The sequence below is a fragment of the Orbicella faveolata genome, unplaced genomic scaffold (assembly GCF_042242905.1).
Source record: "Orbicella faveolata isolate gen_17 unplaced genomic scaffold, um_ofav_v1 contig_34, whole genome shotgun sequence".
NCBI classification, from domain to species: Eukaryota; Metazoa; Cnidaria; class Anthozoa; order Scleractinia; family Merulinidae; genus Orbicella; species Orbicella faveolata.
Window position 1 is genome coordinate 7,224,315 of NW_028301563.1, and position 22,976 is coordinate 7,247,290.

General features: G+C 38.4%; 1 long non-coding RNA gene and 1 pseudogene across 3 annotated transcripts in view; one reads left to right on the top strand and one right to left on the bottom strand.

Annotated features, from left to right (window-relative positions):
- Window positions 1-5,078: 5,078 nt before the first annotated feature.
- LOC149104480 (uncharacterized) overlaps window positions 5,079-22,976 on the bottom strand; it is a 193,773-nt gene continuing 175,875 nt past the window's right edge. The window contains exons 1-5 of one of the 2 annotated variants that reach the window (XR_016201257.1): window positions 12,092-12,316; window positions 9,824-9,908; window positions 9,317-9,438; window positions 6,547-6,679; window positions 5,079-5,532 (exon numbers count right to left, since the gene is read on the bottom strand). This is a non-coding gene — a long non-coding RNA (uncharacterized LOC149104480). Of the gene's footprint in view, window positions 5,533-6,546; window positions 6,680-9,316; window positions 9,439-9,823; window positions 10,408-12,091; window positions 12,317-22,976 lie in introns of those variants that run through there. The other variant, XR_016201258.1, reaches the window with a different exon arrangement.
- On the top strand, window positions 14,242-21,619 carry LOC149104481 (uncharacterized; annotated as a pseudogene). The gene is made up of 7 exons (XR_016201392.1): window positions 14,242-14,471; window positions 14,831-15,102; window positions 16,018-16,132; window positions 17,410-17,526; window positions 17,822-18,055; window positions 18,561-18,714; window positions 20,134-21,619. The product of XR_016201392.1 is annotated as an uncharacterized LOC149104481 (transcript).

Below are 22,976 nucleotides of genomic sequence, written 5' to 3' on the forward strand. Positions count from 1 at the left end.
TCTCGTTGCACTATTATCGGAAAATCACCTCGCAGAGGTCTGTGTCGGAAAATGCCTAGTTGCTTCACCTACATTAGTTCCATGGTATAAGTAGGCGGCAGTTTTCACCTGGTCCTTGCCATGCTTATTTTTTATCCGTTGTATTGTTCAAGTCATGTTTGTGTGTTCTTGGTCCAACACATTTACGGTTCTTATCACGTGATTAATTAGTCGTTCTGCCCAGAATACAAGAGCCCCTGAGAATTCCAGTTCGCGTCATTGAACTAGAGTAGCTACGTTTTCATAAAATTACTTCCAGTTTCGGGTTGCATTATCAAATGGCATCACCGGAAGATTTCTTGATCTTTGCTAATTAAATCAAACTGCTATTTTGTTTTTTGTTTTTTTGTTTTTTTCTGCAAAACAATCTTCCATCTCAGTGCCGGTGAATGGTGTAGAATATTGCCTTCCACGTGTACTTAAATAACTAAATAATAACTAAAATAATAACTGTACTGTTAAATGTCAATTCCTGACTGGACCTGAAATAATTCCCAATTCTAAACTTCTTTCATGCCTATATTCACACCTCCCGACAACCCTACAAACGTAATTGATAAGAGATTCACGAACAATCAAGCCACTGACGGCAGATCCAGCGTGTTAAAGGGGAATTGCATTGAAAACGATAAAAGCGCAATCATAATCATTCCGTTTAGCATCAGAGATCGGCCAACAACACGACGAAACAAGTACAGTTCCTTAGCAACAAAGACGGAATACTTTTAAAACCCGTGTTCCTAAGCCGAAAAATCCATCAGAAGCATGTTAAAACCCAAGGAGCTGAAATCATCAGTCACAATGCGGTTCAAGCGATATGGACTATATTGGTTACACACCGACATCTACAACGCGTTGCACAGCATACCTAGCTTTTTTAACTCTTCAATTGAGAAACACATACTCGTGAAGCGCAGAACGCAAAACTGAATTTAATTAGGAACTATACGGTACTCAGAAAAGTGCATGCCGAAACAAATTATTACAGTGTCTCACTAAAGAAGTGTTAATAATCAACGAACACCATCCTCTGACCTACGAACAGACTCTATCCTCACCCTTTCCTTTCCTGTTAGAAACATCACAACGTCGGACTACTTGATTTCGATTGATATTTCTGCTAAATTTAATCGGTTGTTCATAACAGTTGCCACCTGCACGTGCTAATGTGAGATCATTTTTTGTCCGTCTGACAACTGTTATATTCTCATTCATGGTGATTTGTAGTGGTTTCCAATACGCATTGCATCTCTAAGTTCTGTGCCGGCAAACTACCAATAGTAATTAGCTCAAGTTGTGTTTTTTTCACCAAACGATTCAAGTAACTCTCCTGATAATCCTGATAGGTTAAGCTCGTACCTGTTCTTGCCTATATTAGTTTGACCGCGTTATGACAACAAGCCCAAAGCTTTCATTAGAGCAAGTAATAAAACAACTGCTAAGCGCCTTGACAGACCTGTCATGTACGACTCTCAGATCTGAATTAACACACCTGCAGCTGCAGTTTATTTGAATTTTAATATTGTGCCCAATATTTTGCGCCATGAAACCTTCAAAGTACATTTAGCTATTCCGACATGGGCTTCCCAACACATCATCGAATCTGTTTTCTTCTTTTTTCCCTCAAAGCTATTTTGAGCTGTTTGGATGGTAAGTCTTGTAAATGTTGATCTGTTTTCTAATAATTTATTGCGCTAGAGGCAAGATATGAACTTTTAAGCTTCATTAAATGAAGTTCCAGTTCAACCCCCCTGCGTTAATGCCTTCAAAGCATCAGCTAGATAAGCCGCTATCGCTTTTATAACGCTCTTAAAACATTTTTGCGGGTTTTTGAGCGTGGGGGTATCTGAAATTCTCGATATTATAGTTTGTCTCGCTCTTTAAGGCTTAAAAATTATCTTGTCATAATTACTTGTTATTCTGGTGTAGTAGGTCGCCAAACTTAATGAATCTTTTGACGACGAAAGTTTTACATCAGTTATTCGCGTTACCTATCATTTTCCTCTCATAAAATCTTCTTATTTAAAGCGAAAGAATATTTTTCTAGAACAATGTCTCAGTGGGGAAACTTTTTTTACGCGGATTTTGAAGGAAAGCGCAATTGATCGTATTCGATAAGAACCATACAACGGTTAAAACGTTTAACAGCCCGAATTGACTTCTCTTTATCATTTTTCATCTATTCTTGTGTATTTTTTTGCTTTTTACGCCACATTTAGAGGGTAAACTGTTTAATTCTCAATTCAGTCGTGATAATTTTGCAACAGAGAGGTTTTCTTTACAGGTGTGACATATAATAATGGACTGTTCATCCTGCCGCTAGAGCATTAAAAAGTATCTTAAATTGCCAAGAAACTGTCTTTTGTTTAAACCAACTTTGCAGGATTAGAAAAACTTAAAAAAAAATGAGGCATAGATCTCCAAATTTGACGACGTTTAAATAAATATATCTGGGAATAATTTGCGGGATTTACTGTTGTGCAAGGACCTTTATTTTTCCATGGAAATCATAATTTAGCCGACATATATGTGTTCCAAATCTTGATATCTCATGTCTTAATTTAAAAAAACCAAACAAAAAAAAAACTGCTTTTACTTGTTTTTCAGTTGTTCTTCGCCTATTTTCTATGTTTTAGAAACATGGGCAATAAAATACTGATTAAATTAGGCGCGAAATTTCAGCATTCTTTCCATGTACGTGAATGAGAAAAATTGTTACGGCAACGGTCAGAAGAAACCAACGAAACCCAGTGGATTTTTAAGATTCCAAACCGTTTTTTCCCGGTCCCGGAACCAGTTTTTGTCCAATATCAAAACCGTTTTTTTTCCGATGCCAAAACCGATTTTCGCCGCTATCAAAACGGGTTTTTTTGCCGATCGTAAAACCGATAATTACTGTTCTCAATACCGGTTTTTGGATCGGCAAAAACTGGTTTGCGATGGGCAAAAAACAGTTCTGGGATCGGCAAAAATCGCTTTTGATATCGGAAAAAACGGTTTTGAGGAAAATCCAGTGGTTATTGCAGAACACAAAACCAGTTTTTCTCGGTCCCAAGACCAGTTTTTCCGATTCCAAGACCAGTTTTTACGATTCCAAGACCGATTTTTGCTGATATAAAAACCAGTTTTTGCCGATTTAAAACTGGTTTTGCCGATATCAAAACCAGCTTTTGCCAATCCCAAAACCAGTTTTTCTATTTTTTTTTTCGATCTGAAAGCCGGTTTCTGTCTTGTATGAAAACCGGTTCTTGCCGATCTCAAAACCGTTTTTGCCTATCCCAAAACCGACCGGTGTTTGCCGATCTTAAAACCGGTTTTGCTGATCTTAAAACCGATGTTTGCCGAATCCAAAAGCGGTTTTTGCCGAATCCAAACCGGTTTTTGCTTATCCCAAAACCGTTTCTTCCCGATCTCAAAACCGGTTCTTGCTGATCCCAAAACCGTGTTTTTGTTGCCGAAACCCGAAACCGGTTTTTGTCCTACTCAAAACCGGTTTTGGCGATCCTAAAACCAGTTGTCGTCCAACTTAAGACCACTGTGTTTCTGCTGGTTAGTGAGTGATAACTGAATAGTGAGGGGACCTGAGGACAATTTGTCACGCACTATATTATATGATAATATATAGATTTAGCCGAGCCTAAAAGCGGAACTCCTCAGTATTTTTTCGGAATGCTGTTACTAATGAAAATAATCGAACATGTATGTGAGGTAAATTGCGAACTATTTAATAGTTTCAGCTGGAAATAGGATCACATCAGCAGATCGAGGTGTAAGATGGTGTGATTGTGAAATATAGAGCCATGATTTCAAGGATTTCTGGGAAGCCACTAAAAATCTTGATCACATAACAGAACTGTCTTCTGTGCTTTTTGGTGGCATTTCCTGTTCTTTCCTACCTTATTCAGAAAGACAAGACATTGTTATTAATCATTATATTCTTTCTTAGTTAACATGGGGACTCCCACACAAAAGAAGTTTAACCATTTTTTTGCTGTGGGGACTGATTGAAATGCAGCGGTTACAATACTCAGTCCCTAAATCTCTACCAAATGAAATCTCGCAAAAATACCAAAATAGTATACATATGTGAAAAGTTGGAAAGTTTTGTTTTCTAACTTGTCCCCAAAGATACATTTAGCCATCTTCACTTTTGTCTGGAGTCTCCTCCTGCTGAAAGGGTTTGCAATAAGCAAAATCACTCTCGCATGAATGGTAATTGTGATATTTTTTTGGTGATCATGAATACTTGCATAGGCTTCTAATAATAATTTTATTATTCAATTTCCATGTGATTTGTTCTTCTTCTTGACTGAGATTGTGGACTACAGGAGCTGTTATTGGGTTCCATTAATTAATTTTGCTATGATTAAATTATACCAAGAATTATAAGCAAGCTAAGAGTAAGTTATATTATGTACATGTATTTTGTCTGCACTACACAACCAAATGCACTCAAAGGTTATCAGGCATGGGTACATTTGTCAGAAGAGCCCAGCATATCCAAGATATGTTTTGATTGACACATCAATTAAGATAATTTACAGCAAAATGGATAAACAATACATCAATATCCTACATGCACCAAACTGGACATAGGGGTTACGAGGCAATCATTTAAACAACAGATTGAAATAATTTATAAACAAGAGAACACTATTTGTACAACAGTAGAGAACAAATTAGCCTTATTGGACGTTGCGAATGGCAAGGCTGTCTGTCTCCATTTCGTGTTGGCAAAATATTAATTTATGCCATGTCCAATGCAGATTATCACAAAATTGATTTACAAACACGATAAATATCACTTTAAAGCCAAAAAAGCAATTATTTAAATAAACCATGAGTAAATTATCTCTAAGAAAAACTGATTAATTTAACAGGCACCTTAAATAATTAGTTAATATATGTTTCTTAATAATGTAATACAGTGTATCTGTCACAATGTTGCAGCCATGATATTACAACACACAGGATGGGTTGCAGAACTCAACTTCTAAGCCAGTTTATTCAATGACCTTGGTGCAGAAATTATAATCCCAGTTGTCTGTAAATACAGAGAAACCAAACAAATCATTGCAATCTTAAGTAATAAATTATTGAACTCTTTTGCATGTATGTACGGTGTATGTTCCATTAACATTGGGGATCTCTCAGAAGCTGCATCCATCATAAATTAATTTGTTCCTGCATGCATTTGTTTATAGAACTTTTCACACTTTAATATCTCTGTCATACTTATAGTGATCTCTGTGTTCTACAACAATTAGTACACAAGAAAAATACACTCAGTAAGATATTGTTTACAATAAAAATCAATGCCTATAAGCAATCATAAGGACTTTAAATTTATATTTCTTCAGAAATATCTCACCAGGCCATGGTTGCTTTGAAAATCTTTGATGTCTTAATACAGGTTGCCCATGTGTAAACTGTTCATATATTGAATGACAGGAACAGACATGTAATCATACTGTAGCTGCTACTTGAACACCACTGTTATTCAGATAAAAACATATCGATTATAATTTATTATAATCTTTACACACAAACAGATGACATTCTTTTCTTTGATATACAGTGTACTTCATTGTTAGTTGTTTACTCAGTGTTAGTGAATCAAATGCTAGGGGCTGGTACCCCTGGGGGGGAACTGCCATATATGGGCTATATAGGTATGTGCCGCTGTGAAGGGTATGGTTTTCAAGCAGTTTACTCTAGGATAGGGTATATAAATCAGAGCGTTTGGGTCTAGAGTAGGATATCATTTTCACAAAATTGACTAGTTGGTTGAAGATTTTAGTTAGACTAAGGAAATCAGGAATTGCCACTCAAAAATATAAAAAAATCAAATCAGCAAGTTTAAATTTAGGCAAATCAGCCTCAACAGTGTCGATAGATGGGGGGATTTGGGGAGTTTACTCTAGCATAGGGTAGCAAAATTCAGCTGAACTAGCTCTAGTATAGGCTAAGGGTTCCAGGGTCCAAGCGGCACATCCCCACCCAGAAATTCCCAAAGTACCTCCCCCTGGCTGGTACCCTAACTTTCACAGTGGCAGGCTCTGCCCTGAGATGCAAAGAAAACTTACTAACTGAAATGAGCTTGGCGACTTGCTTTTGAGATCAAATGCAGTTTGCTTTAAACAAGAAACTGGAACATTGCAAGTTACAACAATGTGCCCAGTCCCAATCAAAGGGCCATCCAGGCTGTTTGGTTGTACATATAACTGTACAACTGCATATGAGTTCAGCTTCCAAAAGAAAATCAGAGTTTGTCAGGATAAATACTGATGTTCTTGTTTACTACATGTAAATCTGAATGTGCAGTACCAGAAGATATTCACACCCAACACCCATTCATGGCCAGTCTTCAAAAATTCCAAATTAAAGTATCAGGAAGATAGAGCTCTAATAGAGAAAAAACCTCCATGTGGGGTATGAAGCTTTTCTTGAAGAAAACAATGTCTGAGAAATCATTAATTACAAAATAATGTTTAAGAAATATCATACCTGGTAATTCCAACTTTCAGAAAATTTTGTAATCTAGACTGTCTGGCCACTTCATATATTTGACAAGTTGACACTGGGCATGTTTGTCAATTTGTGGGCTTCAACATCACATTACAATAGTAGCATTGGTCAACTAAAAACAGCATAATTTGGTTAATTAATATACACTGTACATCATTACGTTGAAATATTGGTGAAGATTGTTGCACACCAACAGATACAGAACCATCACAGATATGATATGATATTCTTAACCTCTCTGAAATTTCAGATTATTCAAGATTAACATGCACATACATCATTAAGGACAACCCTAAAAAACTGATTCCGGAAACCGGAATCCGGAACTGGAAACTAGAATCCTGAATCCAGATATTATGAATGATGATAGAAATAATTCACTTCAGCAATGTCTAATGAATAAATATGGGGAAAAACTATTTTGCTGTTATTTACTTTCTTGGCTTTACTTCAGCTACAAACTGTAATTGCTAAAAAAGTTTTGACTAGTTCTGAACAACCCTTAGCTATACATCTGGCCCAATTGTTCAAAAGCTGGATAAAGCTATCCATTGGGTAATCACTTTCCAGTCAGGGTTAGTGATTTTTCAGGTGGATAGAGTTACTCATAGCCTGCGAGCAGGCTCTACTATCTGTCTCTAGTGCCTGAGCAGGCTAAATAAGTGTCTAGTGTTTTTCTGCATTGGCATGTCAGCAAGTGCCTTCATGCAGCTTTACCGCTCATGCCCCCGGCCCAAACACAAGAGCCTGCTCAAAGGCTTAGTTACCCATCTTTTGTTCAATCTGGCTCTGGTGAGAGTGCAGTTCTTGTCTAGATCAAATTGCTATGAGAAGACTGGTGAGTAGCGCAATAACAACAAGCTATTTTGGTGAGTTTCTGGCAGTCTTTAAGCATCTTTTAACAACATGTGGTCCGATCTGTTAGCAAGTGAGAAGCAGACAGAGGTAAGTGTGCAACATTTCTATAAATTGTTTTAATATGATGGCCGCCAAGAATATGAAATGCTGATTTGTCACAGTATCAGTGTGGAAATAGTGTTGATCCGGAACTAGTTTGGTATCTGTTGGACAAATCAAATATTATATTAAGATGAACCAGGCTAGCCTTTGAACTTCGAAAGTGGGGGGTGTGACCGTCAATGTACAGGGGGCTGCCACTGACAGACATCCTGTTCTCTATGACATTTTCTATCTTGTTCAGTATCTACTAGACATAAAGGGTAAATTTATACCTCCGGTAAATTGCAGATCACTTATTAAACAAAATGGCAAGAAGATCTTTTAAATCTTATAACCACGCTTTTAAAATTTAACTGTTTTGTTAATACTACAGTCACAACGCAGTGCACATTCCAGAGCAGTCCTTGATGATTCATTGATTACTGTAAACACATCACTTGATCAACACAAACTGTGTCATATCTTATTGCACCATCAGTCTTAGCCTTTGCGAAATCTATGATGATGTAATGGTCTTAATCTGGAAGTTTGCTCAGGACATGCCCATGAATGATACAAAAGGAAACGAGTGTCACGCTATTAATAATGCTTTTAATAAACAGCTTTCTTCCTGAAACGTCAAAATTTAATTTGCTTGCGCTTTGAAGTGGTCACGCAAGTCACACAATCAGGGGGGTTTACGTTATCCACAGCTAATTTTGGAACGGTTGTGTTTTTTCTCCTAGCACTGACTTAAACATTGCAAGTTCTGGCAAGCTCTTGTTTACCTCGGCAAATACTTAATTTTTCTTCAAATCCCTTAACTCGCTGCGATGAAACAGCCAAAGAATTCGCTTCATTTGCCGAAACCCACAAGAAATACTCACAAAATTGCACATAAATTAATGACCATCGCTTCTGGCAAAACAAACTTGCAAAGTAAACATGATCTTACAGTGTATTTGCCATGTAGCGAAAATGAAAGCTGCAATGTCAGCGCATTCCATGGCTGATGTAATACCCTTTTTTACATGTAGCGTTTTTAGCGTATTTATTATTTCCCTTTGAATCCAACGCTTTGATAAAACCAGAAGAAAATATATATTATACACAAATAAAGAAAACAATATCCGTAACATTGTCCTTGTATTAATGTTTCAACAGCTTATGGCGAATAAACATCACAGGTTGCGTGATTCAAAATTTGGCTGAGAGGAAGTTTGGGTCTGGTCACCGACCACAAAAAAAAAAAAAAAAAAAAAAAACACTGGTAGAACACGAACCGCGCTCGGCCCATGGCCGTGCAGTTAATTGCCAGCAAGCTTATTTTAGATGCTCTCAGGGTGCTTAGAATTAAATTATGACGCACTTTACTAAGATTCTCATAATTATAGCCCTCACTAGAAATAACGGTTGCACGAATTTTGACAGATGGGGAACTTTTGTGTCAGTTTGAGGTCCTTTTTACTTGGCCGCTTATTTTTTACAGGCAAAAACCTAAGCAAAACAATTTTCGAGTATTTGAAGAACTTGTTTTCTTCGATTTGTGGATTCTGGTTTCCGGTTACTGGATTCCAGTTTTTCATTCTGGATTCCGGCTTCCAGTTTCTGGGTTTTAGGGTTGCCCCACCTTTAACAGAGTGTTTACTTTACATTCAGTTTACGCATGGCTGTTATCCAGCATAGGCAGACTTATAAGTTTGCCTTCAAAAATAAACTGCAACAACTATTGCATCTTTCATCGCCTATTCTTGTGATGAAATGACAAAAAATCCAAGTACAAGAAGTCAAAAGCATAAAACAAACTTACCCGGTAATGCTTACAGTTCCTCTTACTGTCTGCATATGCCTTCCATAAACTGGTACTGCCTGGACATTGTACTCACTATTTTTGTGATCACACCTTAAAACATCACTGTTATATAATTTGTCCTGAAAAAGCAATGCATGAAATGTTATGCCTTTGGCACTCACCAAATACCTTTACATGATGTACAAAGTACACCACATCAACATTCACAATTCTCTTTACTTTCACTGTAACTTTTTTTATGTCATTTTCCCTAACTTGAAGACAGGACTTCCACATTAGGTGATAATTTGCCTCTGAAATCTCTATGAATTCACAGGGAGTGATAACAATTAAATTGTGACTAATTTTAGCAAAGGAGGCATTCAAATGTCAGATTTTAATGTTAAGTTTATAACTTAACATTACTCTTCGTATATATATATAACCTCTCAATAATTGCACCCGTAGACAGAAGGTGTGCTGGGGGAAGAGATGTTCTAAACTCTCAGAACTTTTCCCCCTTACCTGTAATAGGATGACTATTATGAACTACGATTCGCAACCAACACCAACATCAGGTTATGTATACACATGTATATTTTGTTGTCTCCTGTAATCATAAAAAAATAAAAATTTAAACCCTCCATAAAGTTCATACCCAATAACACTGCCACATGTAGCGCTGTTACTGGGAATTAATTTAAGTGAAACTGTTGAAACAGCTCTGTCAAAATTGTTTCTAGCAGTTAAGACAGGATAACAGAATATACACGTAGTACACAGCAAAGGCCAGAGATACACACATGTTGGTTATTAGTTAGGATTTTGTGAGCTTCTGTGCTAGGTATGGTGGAAAATAATGGACTATCAAAAATGAAGGTTCCTAAGACATTTTGACAGCAATGAGAGGAATGAATGCATAAATTTACAAAAGAAAGAGAAGTTCTTGCCCTGTCCAGTTCTCTGTCATAAAAATATCATTTACATACATTTATTACATATGGTTTGTGTTTAAAGCTGATATAATGCACACTCTGATTGGCTAATTCTAGTGTATTATTTACATTTACATGGTATATGTCGGTAAAATCATAAAACATCACATGTGACTAAAATAAAAAATAAAAACTAAAAAGAAATGCCTACATGTAATTCATAATAATTTAAAAATACTTAACACTAAAACAGATCTAATTCTTTACTTTATTCAAAATTATGCCCATGGGTCAATTACGAGCATGCTAAAAGGTCCTAACACAAAGTAAAAGGAAATTAAGAAAACTATTGCTTTTTTCCTGAAAATTGTAGCGACTGAAAACAATGATTGAACACTCTGAGAGTGCATTCTATCACCCTGACAAGATACAATTTAAGGAGAATAGAGAATTCACAAAATTATATTACAAAGGAATTGGTACTGGACAGGACAAAGGAAACAGCCAGGAAGAAACTGAAACTTTCTTTGACGAGCAAAAAAAGTATGCATGCACAACAAAGAAAACAGTGAGTGACATTCGGTTAATGAGTTACAATGTAGTTAATAACAAAATTAGTGTGAAGAAAAGAGCAGAGAGAGAGAGTGTGTGTGTGGAGAGAGGAGAGCGCTCTCACCAACTAACTTGTGTATGTATGTATGTATGTAAAACTTATTTCTATTACCGAGAAATGGTCAGGGCAAGAACTTCTACTCCCTAAATTTTTTCTAAGTATGTAAATGTCATTTACACTGTTCAATTTACCGAGTAAAGCTCTTCGCATTTTTTTTTCCATTAGTACTACCTCACTTTTGAGGGACATTTCCATATTAAGTGTAAATACTGCATATTTGGGGAATAACCCATGTACCCCCAACCAAAAGCAGTGGCACTAATAAAATGAAATAGTAAATCAAAATGAAAGTAGAGCTTTATTTGCACACAGGATTTACATGCACAATCGTCTACTCGACATTTGGACTATATAAGCATTTCACCAAACCGAACTAATATGGACAGACAACAAAATAAAACGAGGAAATCTACATTATAAACACAATAATTATGCATACCACTTCATCTGAGTATCAAAAGCAAATCCTTCTCATTGAAAGGTAACCGAATGAAAGAGAGGATAAAGAAAATCGTTTAACCTTGCAGTGTTAAAAGTTTAATAATTATTCACGCTTAAATTTGAATATTACAGTCGCATTTTTGCCGAAGGCTTAATTTAGCTTTGCAGTCATTTTATCGGCGGTAGCTTTGCCAGTCTTCAGCCAAATTAACCTGGGAATTCACCCAAGCATTTCGCCAAACCGAATAAACTGAACTAACAAAACGAGGAAATCTGCATACTTTGTAATCACAATATGCAAATCTTCCCATAGGAACGTTGAAAGTAAATTTAGCAAATCCTGTTTGTACACCTTTCTTGGTTTTCAACAACAGAAGAAGAAATTCTAGCTGTCTACGAGGCGGCTGTGCCAACTAACACAGAGAAAACTTCAAAACTCGCCCGGCCGTGTTTACAAATACGGTTTTGGTTAAGCTTACTTTTAGACGTGAGGTTATAAGCTTAGGTTGACGACGAAAATCGACAGAAAGCTTAATTTGTTTACAACTTACAACAACCTCCACAAAGCGATTCACTTGCTATTGTTTAGAGATGAGAGAAATTAAAACGATGCAATTTATAAATTGTCTCACAACATGGCTTCAAATAAGGAAGACTTTCAAAGGATTCCAATTGAAAATAAGCTTATATCGCTGAGGCAACTTGTTAATTTTCATAGCAAACGCAACAGCAAAAGTCACTTACCGCAAGTTAGCAACATCAGTTCGGCCAGTGTAAATCTTCCAGGCAGAAACTTGCAGCAAAAGTTGTGAAGACTGAACTGAACTAATCTTTTTGACAGATCAACGAATCAACCACTTTTTCCCGCTGTGTTTACTGTTTTGTAACACTCGGACATGTTTGATTTCTCTTGTTCATCACCTGACCAAATCATGTGACTTTTCTTGCACGGCTGCACAGCGTCACAACGCGCGAATTTTAAAAAAGTTGGCACTGCAGTATTCTGAGTACTTTCACATCCTATCTATGGCCCTCGTTAGCTTTGGTTAACGGCATTGTTCAGTATTATTTCACTTCCTTTCTCTAGCCCTTGACTCGCTATAATTCACGCCATTGTTCAGTACTGTTTCGCCTCCTTCCCCAGCGCTGGCCCGCTCTTTTTCGCGATCTTCTTCGCTACTTCTTTGCCTGTTAATTCTTGCTTTCTTTTTAATTCCTTCAGTGCAACCCTATCTTAAAAACATTAGATCAACCTCCGCTATCATTTGTCGACATAACAAATAGAAATGCGTTTTCTTTTCTTTAAAAATCCCGCCAAGAAAAATGGCATTCTTCTGCTAGAGACCGAGGGTGCATGTCTCTGTCGACCTATTAGCTGGAGTATGGCCGCCATGTTGGGCAACTCCGCCGTCGCCGTCGCGGTCGCCGTCGCCGTCGCCGTCGCCGTCGCCGTCGCCGTCGCCGTCGCCGTCGCCGTCGCCGTCGCCGTCGCCGTCGCCGTCGCCGTCGCCGTCGCCGTCGCCGTCGCCGTCGCCGTCGCCGTCGCCGTCGCCGTCGCCGTCGCCGTCGCCGTCGCCGTCGCCGTCGCCGTCGCCGTCGCCGTCGTCGTCGCCGTCGTCGTCGTCGTCGTCGTCGTCGTCGTCGTCGTCGTGCGTACGCGCCCACGAGCAATACCGCTAGCCATGAAAACCATGAGAAAATTCATTCATGGATTTCCTTTTGTTTCCCATATGATTATCGGGCTCCGCTTGGCGGCCCTTGCGGCCGCCGGAGCTCCGCTATTAAATTAGCCCGTTATTCTTACACCTTTCACGCTATAAATTAACATCTCCACCGTTATTTTCTTTTCTCTACTCGATAATGGGTACTGGTTACTGGTTATTGGATAATAGTTACTTTGGCTTCTTTTTTAACGGGAATGACGTTAAATTAACTCACAGGAACCCATAACTCCAGAGTCTCCATATGAATTATACCCTTGATGCAATTAACCCTTTCCCGTATCTTTCTTTTTATGAAACAGCATTTCCCGCGAGCAATACTGTTTTCGTCGCGGACCACCTGGGCTCAATTTTACGGTTAAAAATAGCCTGCGATGTCGACGCATATTCTCGTGTCCTTCGTCTGTTTTATTGAACATTTAGGGGTATTCCTTCCCTTTTTACAGCCCAGAGAACTTGTTTGAGGTTGAATAAACATTTTTCCTGATCTTGAAGTTGTCAAATGTTTAAATTAAACATCGAATCGTGCTCGCGCTCGCGATCGGGAGCCGTATGTTGTTCGATTAGTCTGATAAAATAGCTTATTAATTAAGAAAAGCTTTAGAGCTCTTTGGATTCTTTGGAGAAGGTCGTTCTCAGGGTGAAAACAGAGATTGAGAACTATGTTATGCGATCTCGGATGGTGGCGATAAGAATACGCGAGGATTACCAAGAAGCGCAAAACTACTTGACAACACCCAGCAGTACTTGGGTCACAACCTCCCCCGTCATTGCTCGCTAAAGAAGAACTTATTCGCACGAAGAAACAACATTGAAGTTTGCTTCGAATAGAACAATTTCGATATATTAAATTTCAGCCTAAAACAATAGACCTCAACACGAGGCTCTGGGGAATAAACCCCACAAACTCTAAAGTTATTCCCCAGAGCCTCGTACTGATGTTTATTGTTTTAGTTAGAATTTTCATCATCATTATCTTGCCTGTAGCCCCGTCTGGGGCAAAGGCCACTAATGAGCACCCTCCAGTCATCACGGTCCTGGGCCAGTCGTTGCAGTTCTCCCCACGTGTAGCCATTTCTCCTCATGTCTGCCTCTAGGTCACGGCGCTACGAGTTTCTTGGTCGGTCACTCTTCCTTTTCCCCTGAGGGTTCCAGGTGACGGCTTGCCTTGTGATGTTAGATGAGGACTTCCGAAGGGTGTGGCCGTCTCTTTCGTTTCCACAGATCTTGGTTGCTGATGATGTCTGGCCAGCGTATCTTAAGAATACTTCTGAGGCAGGTGTTAATGAAAGTCTGGATTCTTTTCATAGTAGCGACGGTGGTTCTCCAGGTTTCGGCTCCCTAGAGCAATACAGGCTTCACGATGGTGTTAAAGATCCTGATTTTAGTGCTGGTGCCGAGAAGTGATGATCTCAAGACATTCTTCCGCTGTTGGAAAGCTGCTATCGCCTTGCTGATGCGAACTCTTACATCAACTTCTGTCCCCCCGGTGTTATCTACGAAATTGGTCTCTTATATTAGCCAACCTTCTTTCTATTGTTATTTAAAAAGCGCGAATACGGCTTGCCTGACAACAATGGAATATTGTTATAATTGCATTCTAATTGTTCGTTTTAAAGACAGGGCGCGGGAAAGGGTTAAATCCAAGGTTAGTATGTGAGATTGAGGTTCCTGGTCATGGGTTTCTGATTAACTTTAATTAAGTTTTGATTACCCATACATATTATCAGTAATGATAGGCTAACAGCAAAGAGCTAATGTGAGATTATTTGAACCTCTCAGATCAATGCCGTGAATTGGAGTTTCCAGGCTCTTATTTCTTCTATGGGGAACGATTGATTAATCACGTGATAAGAACCATCAAAGTTTTGGACCAGGCTTTTTTGTGAACTGCAATGCTACCTAGAACACAACTGTGTCAGCGTTAATTTTGAATATACTGGAACACACAACTGTGACTTAAACAATGCAACTCATAAAGAACACGAGAACGACCTGGTGAAAACAGAAGGCTACGTGTACCATGGAACAATTGTATGTAAGACGTCAGAATTTTGCATGTCCGGTCTCCCTCTGCATTTAAATGAAATGTCGACATTTAAAACGGAAGAATGTTTTTGCAACATTTGTCAATTGAAGTAGTAATCAACATTCAACAGACAACGTCGTCTACCTTCCACGCGAATACCCTCGCATATTTGACTAGTTGATGTGCCGGGAGGGGAGGGGAAGACGAAAGCGCTAAATGAAGGGCTCCGACTGTACAGTAACTTTTTTGGCTCAAGAAAAAGAGCCTTCAAAGACTTTCTACTCTATTTTAACATAGAGAATTGCTCGTGAATTTCGAATTTCTAGTATATTTTAATAGAAGAAAAGACAACATCTGAAACCGGCACAATTAAAATTTTACGCTTTTATTTGACGCCTAATGCCCCGTAGGGTTCCTGGGACATATAACAGCTGGATCTCCGAATTGGTCATTACATAGCTCAATAATAACTTTCGAACTACTTTTGAAAGTCATCCCAGACGACGTGCAAACGAATAATAATGATAAAAAAAACCGCATTTTTTTTTTTTGGTCCGTGCTCGTTCAATCGCCACGGTCCTCATTTGCTTAAGCTCTCGGCGATCTTAAGAGACATTGTTAAAAAAGAAAAAAAAAACTATAAATATATAATTAGCTGATCCACTTCTTGCACGGAGTGATTTACTAAACCACTTGTGGACGAAGATATGACATAATGTTCAAACACCACTTCACCTTCTTAACAAAAGAAAAAAAACGCGTTTTTTAAGCTATTTTGAATACGTCCAATGGTTACTGTGAAAAAAAAGAACCACAAGGGTATGTGTGTGTATTTTACCTAATTCAATGGGCGTGGTAATGATTAAAAATAGCTGAAGATTTTATGTCATCGATTTAATTGCGCTTTTTTGTTAATTTAGAATGCTTGTGGTAACGCTCTTTGTCAGAACAACGGAACCTGTCAAACGGGTTTTACCAGCAATGGATTCCGCTGTTTATGTTCCTCTGGATTCACAGGTGACCAATGTGATCTTGGTAAGAAATAATTTTTTGAACGATAAACAATCAGCGTTGGTTATATTGCAGGTGCAGCAATTCTGAGTAATTTGGCACTAATGCCATCATCTCGGGTGGCTTTATGGGTTGGGATAGAGAGCAGTAATTCTACAACCCTCCTCTGTGTTATTGTCGGGAGGTCAATTTTAGGGGAGTGTCCATCGTATCTTACCAAGATGTTTGTTAGAAATGCAGACGTGAACGGAAGAACGAGCTGGCATGGTCAGTTAAGCCTTTATGCAAACGTTGCACTGATTTCGACGAACATGGTTTTCCACTGACGAAGGGCCAAGCCCGAAACGTCTGGAAACATTACCCGAAATATGGTACTTTTATTCATGATTATTCTTACTGACAACTTTCATGCAAGTCTTTACCCAGTGCCACGCAGCTGTTTGACATTTTTCCGTCAATGTTTTTCAATTAAACCTTGTCTGCCCCCGATTAAAACGGGAGACTGAGGATGGAAGGTATTTCTCAGTAATTTTAAACATTTTATGAACAGTTATGAGGAAGTGGACCATTTTATCACCTAAATTTTTAAATTTCTTAGTTTAGACTTAATCTAATGCTTTGTTTTTTAATATTTTAGTGTGTCTCATATCTTAGTTTTTTATATTATCGTTGCATATTTATGAATAATCTTTCTATATTTTTAATTTTATTCTGTAAATATTTATATGAAGGCCACTGGTTTTCAGTGATTACTGTTGTGTGCTACCCTCAATTTATATTATTATTATTATTATTATTATTATTGGAAATACGTAGAAACATTGTACACATTATTTTGCTATTATTTATATAATAAACAAAGACGGTAACGCAAAACCTCCAAGATTTCAAAATACTGTACATATTTTTTTGACTATTTTGTATATGGGTATTAATTTTATATTGTTACTGAGATATCGACGAGTGCAAGGAAAAAAAATTCACAGTTGTAATGTGTGCAATAATACTATTGGGCCATACATTTGCACTTGTAAAGCCGGATGCCATTGGGATGGCCATGTCTGTGCAGGTAAAGAAAACCTGTAACGCTTTGAGGCTCTGTCAGTGGATGTAAATAGAAAGAGAAAGTTTATAAATATTGGAGAGAACTCACTTTTCCTCTGTCTCACCGACGGATCGCTCTGCTAAAATTTCTGCCTAGCCGTTCATACCGTTGGCCAAAAAGTGGGATTGGTGACTAAAGCTGCATTTACATGTTTTTCTTAATTCTTTCTCGTTTTGTTTTTGTTTTCTCGGTGAAGCCATAGATTTTTGCGCTGGGCAGAATCCATGCCAAAACGGAGGTGAATGTGAAAGTACACGCGAAGGTTACTTTTGCAAGTGTGAGGTCGGTTTCGCTGGGAAAATATGCGAAACTAGTAAGTTGTTATATGACAAATATGTGTATAAATAAAAAAAAAATACCCACCACAACTGCGTCATCCTTCAAATTCATCAGTTGCACAAGATCCCCGTCGCGGTAGATGAGAGTCCGTATTATGGTATAACATGTATATGCATTTCTCTTTCTCCATGCGACCAAGTGAACTGTGCATAATGCAAAAGCATTTACAGCTTTGGAGGTGGGTATTCGAGGAGAGGTTGGACTGTATTTTTATTTGATATTATTAACCCATCACGACCTTACTTTTAAACTTTCTCTTTCTATTTCAGAGCTCCCAATAAGCTCGACAATACTGTCGAAAAATGCATCTTATGTCACTCATCTTCTGCATTTTCTTGGGCCCTCTGTTGGGGATGACTCTGAGTGGAAGCTGTGTTACCGCGCTTCCTTACATGGCTGGGATGCTTTTACCTTTCACAGCCGTTGTGATGGAAAGAAAAATACTGTTACAATCATAGAAAGTAATCAGTACGTCTTTGGAGGATACACAGACGCTCCATGGGGTAAATGACCATGCTACCTCCTTATTCCATTCAAGTACTTTACCGCATACTGTTCTGTCTGGGTGTCTTTCTGTCTGTCAATCAGTCAGTCTGTCTGTCTGTGTGTCAGTCATTAAGTCAGTTTGTATGTCTGTGGCTGGTTACTTTAGTTGGTTTGTTGGAATCTGTTTTTTTTTTTGTTTTTAAATTAAATTATAAGACAGGGAAATATGATGTGCTTATTTATACATCTGGTAGAGAGTGGTAAATTTTTCCAAGTGCAAAGTGGTACAGCAGGATACCCCTGGCCAGGGTTCGAACCCACACCACTTGGTAATGAGTCCACCATACTAAAAGACCATGATCTAACGAATCGAGGATCATGGTCTCTTGGCATACTAACTCTGTGACACTACTGTGCTTCCCTTTAAAGAACATTGCACTGAAGATTAAAACAGCTCGATTTCGATTCATTACCATATTCAACCAGCCCTTGGTAGATAATGAGCATCATTGACTTTCACAGGGAGTCTTTGTCCATCGCTAGGGAAATGTTGTTACTTTCCTTTCAACTTTGAGGGGAAGACCTATCACCACTGTACCACAGATGGAAGTTACTTTTCTTCCCTGTGGTGTTCATTGGAAAGTGTCTACAACGGAAAGTATGTTTATTGTGGTAAGTTGAACTAGATCTAGGAAACGAAATATTAAATCAGCCCTCAGACGTACATGCAGACACATACCGAACAAGAGTACAAGGGCCGGCTCTCCTCAAACTTGTTCCCAGGGCGTTTCTGGGGGAAAGGCCCCGGGAACGATCGAGATTGGGCTCTTCCAGGTTTTCGTTGTAATGGGATATCCAAATCGTTTTCCTTCAATAGATAGCATTGGCCCTGCTTTGAGTGATGGCACACTTTTTGTTGGTCATGCTGCCATTTGACGTCAAATTACGTCATTAAGAACCACTGCCTCTAAATATGGAGAATCTGATAGCAAGTCGGAAAATTCGAATTTTCTTTATAACGTCAAAAAGACCCTTTTGGTGAACTATTTTCAGAAACATACTTTAACCCTAGGACGTACAAGGGGAGAGGGGTTGTAGATGCCACCCCCATAAGCTTTTTTCAAAGTTTTGAAAATACAAGTTACTCTAAGGAGCTTAAACTTTCAGAAGCTGTTCCTTCATTCTCTGCGAAAATTTTGACATGTCAACTGCGTGTCCATCATTTTTGACGATGTTATTGCAGCCATCAAATCTCATGTAGGCCCAGCCAAAAATCAACTTTTTTTCTTCCAGTTTTCTTCATAAAATTGTACAAATTCATGAATTATTTCCGTTATTTCTTGACTTTTAAGAAAATAATCCAAGATGGCGGATCCAAGATGTCGGTTCAAATGACGTCATTGAACGTCATATGACGTCATAGACATCATAACCAACAAAAATGGTTTTATCTTGTAGAGCAAGCTCAGGGATATCAAGTCAATGAAATTTATTTCGCTCGAAAACCCAATGGGAAGGTCCCATCATCCCCTCACCGCCCCTCAAACCCCTTCCCCCTTGTACCACGGTAGGGGTACGAGTTCGCTTGTACGTCCGAGGGTTAAAAGTTCCAGCGAGTTCATATTTTTTGTGAAATCTAGGAAAGTTCGAAATATTACTTGATCAACCAAGTTGGCATATGGAATATATGCAAAATTGTGCATTTTAAACAAGCCGGTACAGAAAGAAGGAAACTTGAATGGATTTCACATTCTCACAGCTTGTGATTTTCGGTTTAATCATTTCTCTGCGCTAAAATTCATTTTGAAGTAAGTACGTTTCGTCTACCTCTTGACCACTTGAAAAATACTAGTATCGCAATTTAATTTACCCGCCAAATTTCAACTGATTTGAGAGAATCCTAACTCTTCTAGTATACCAAAATCTCGTCAAATAAGAGGTTCTAAAGAAAAAGTTATGCTATGGTATACCATATCTAAATGGCCAGTTTGGCCCGTGAAAATTAAGCGCGCTAGACGAAAAGCTCTATTCAAAGAGTATTTTGACCAATTGCGCCGTTTTTAGACGACCGAGCGAACACTTCGAAAACTTCCAGCTATCATGGTGGATATCGCACTACTGACAAGGCCTTCATTTATTCTTTAAGCAATAAAGAAGGATTAAGGCCATTTAAGAGTAAGGTGAAAAACCCATCACAAGCAATTTACATGAATCCAAGTTACGGTCCAACATTTGGTGGAGGGCATGATATTTACATTGCTGACAAGGCAAATAGTAATATTAATTCATATGCACAGATTGGTTTCTCGTACAATCGTCCAAGTGGAGTAAAAGACCACAAAACAATTCTAGCTGGAAGTTTTCGTTTCACTCCTAGTGAGGTGGAGGTATTTTATCTCTTTTGAGAGACCAGCACTACAGGATCATTCACCAGACGTATTCTAGAGAAACACACGATAACGAGTCGAAACTTAAAAACAATTTAACACTGCTACCACTTAAGGAAGAAAAATTAACATGCTTTTACTTGCAAATCGTTTTCTTAGCTATAGCTGAAAATATTTTCTCGATATTGTCGATGATACCTAAACTAAACTGATGTTTTCTTAAGAAAACCACGACGGCAACGGCAGCGAGAACGTCGCTAAGCAAAAGGTTTAATGAGCAGAACAATGGCTGGGCACGTGCGTTGTAATTCTTGGTGCATAAATAAAGTGTATTATCGTCTGTCTCACGATGTAGTCGAAACGTCGCCATCTACATCTCAAGTGACTACATCGTGAGACAAACGATAATACACTTTATTATTGCATCTACCACAATGAATAACAACAACCTTTTCCTCGACAATTCTTGGTACATTACGGCGAAAATGTCAGGAACAACGAAGATAGCTCTGAAAAAGAGAAAATCGAATTATCATTGAACAGTCCGAGCAAGAAATTAAGGTGGTGCTTTATTGTGTTTTATGAAACCAATTTGCAGTGTTGTGGTCGGTTGGATAAATTCTTGTGAACTATGCCGCAATATTAATTGCATTTCCCAACCCTAGCAGAGAGAAGGCATAACTGTTGTACACAAAAACTGTGAATGGATATGAAGTAAGCCGCTGTGCACACGTCCCAGGGTTTTAATGAACACCTTTAAAGGTTTAAAACTTCCTTGACAGATATCCCAGCGATATGTGCGTGTGTGTAGATAAGCTTTTTACTTGGACACCTTTGTATCGAGTAGTTCATTCCTTTGACGCTATGTGTATAAGCGAACGCATCTTACTTGCTTCTCCCGCGTTTTCAAGCGCTACTAGTTTCTAGTTTTGGGCTAGGAAAAGATGCGATTAAGGGTAAAATTAATTTGATTCGTGACTAAATCGCACCACTGAGAGCCGATCAGATTACAAGAACCACCACTGATCTCAATACACTTGTGCGCATTGCGTACCTGTTTTCTTACAGTCAGAAAATCATCAAAACTGACTTAGAAGGATCTGAGCTAAAATGATCTAGAAATGTAATATTTACCTGAAAAAAAAAGATCGTTACAAATTTGAAAATAATAATAAAAAAGTAATTGAATAAAAATCGTACTACAAGTTAACCCTTTCGCGGCCAGTGTTGTCCCCAGACAACATTTGGAACGGTAGACAAAGAACTAATTGTGACGTCATCAATTTCTACGTCAGCAGATTGCTCTGATAAACAACAAACTCAAGAGAGACAGAACTTTCTACACGTGTGTCCATTTTGAAAATCGACTGAATGCTGACAGAGCTACTGGAAAAACAAATGTTCATTCATTGATGCAACATAGACCAATTTCGATATGTTAAAATTCAGCCAAAAACAATAGACCTCAGTACTAGTACGAGGCTCAAGGGAATAACTACAGCGTTTGTGGGGTTTATTGCCCAGAACATCGTGCTGAGGTCTATTGTGTTAGGCTGAATTTTAATATATCGAAATTGGTCTATTGCTGGTGAAATTGGCCATTACCTCCATAATTGATCAATGTCTCATTTGTCAGTACAAAGTCTTTTGCAGCTGATAGAAAGGAAGTAAAGAGTAGAAGATAGTGAAAAAAGAAAGAGAGAGAAAAAGTGAAGGAAAAGGAGGCAGAACAAAACTCGCAACGAATCAGCAAAATAATGGCTTATGGGTATGCGCTAAAGTAAAACATTGCTCATTAGATTGTGGAAAATAGTCGAAAATCTAGATAAAATGTAAAATATTGTATTCCTAGCAAAATTTAGTGCAATTTAGCAACATTGCATGCCAAAAATAAATAAATAAATAAATAACGGTAATAAATACGGCTTTTTTGGAGCAAAATTAAGCACGAAAGGGTCAAAGTACATGTTTGCCTTGCGCAAGGCGCGAGAGATTTTCTCCGATACACTTTGTACATGGAGGAGAGGGACACTCGGGGTGCGTTGCTGTTAACCTGCACCCGCTGCTCCCTGGCTGCACGGTACAAACACCTACAATGTACCCTTCAATACTCTCCGATCACAGCTTGTGCATTCTAAAGATCCCACAACCGATGGAAGGAAGTGTGGCGTCATCCACAAATTAGTAGGGACCTTAAGATACGAGGACGGGAAGGCCAGGACGGCAACGGCAGTGGACGCGGGAAACTTTCGCGCGTCCCGTAGTGTCGCCAAAAACAAAATGCTTAAGATGTGCATTTTCGCAAAGGACGGCGACGTCAATAATTCGAACCTCGTACAAGCTATTCACAGAAGCAATGACATCCATTAGACTATAAAAGAGATGGTAGAAATCTTATCCTATTAGGCTTAAACGATAGTGAACAGCGATGCTGAATTTCGTTTTCTGTTTAAGTGAAGCAAACATCTGTCAATATTTTAATAGAGAAACCATAATTTCCGTATGAAAAATTAAACGAACAATCTGATCGACCTGCTTCAGATGGCTTTTC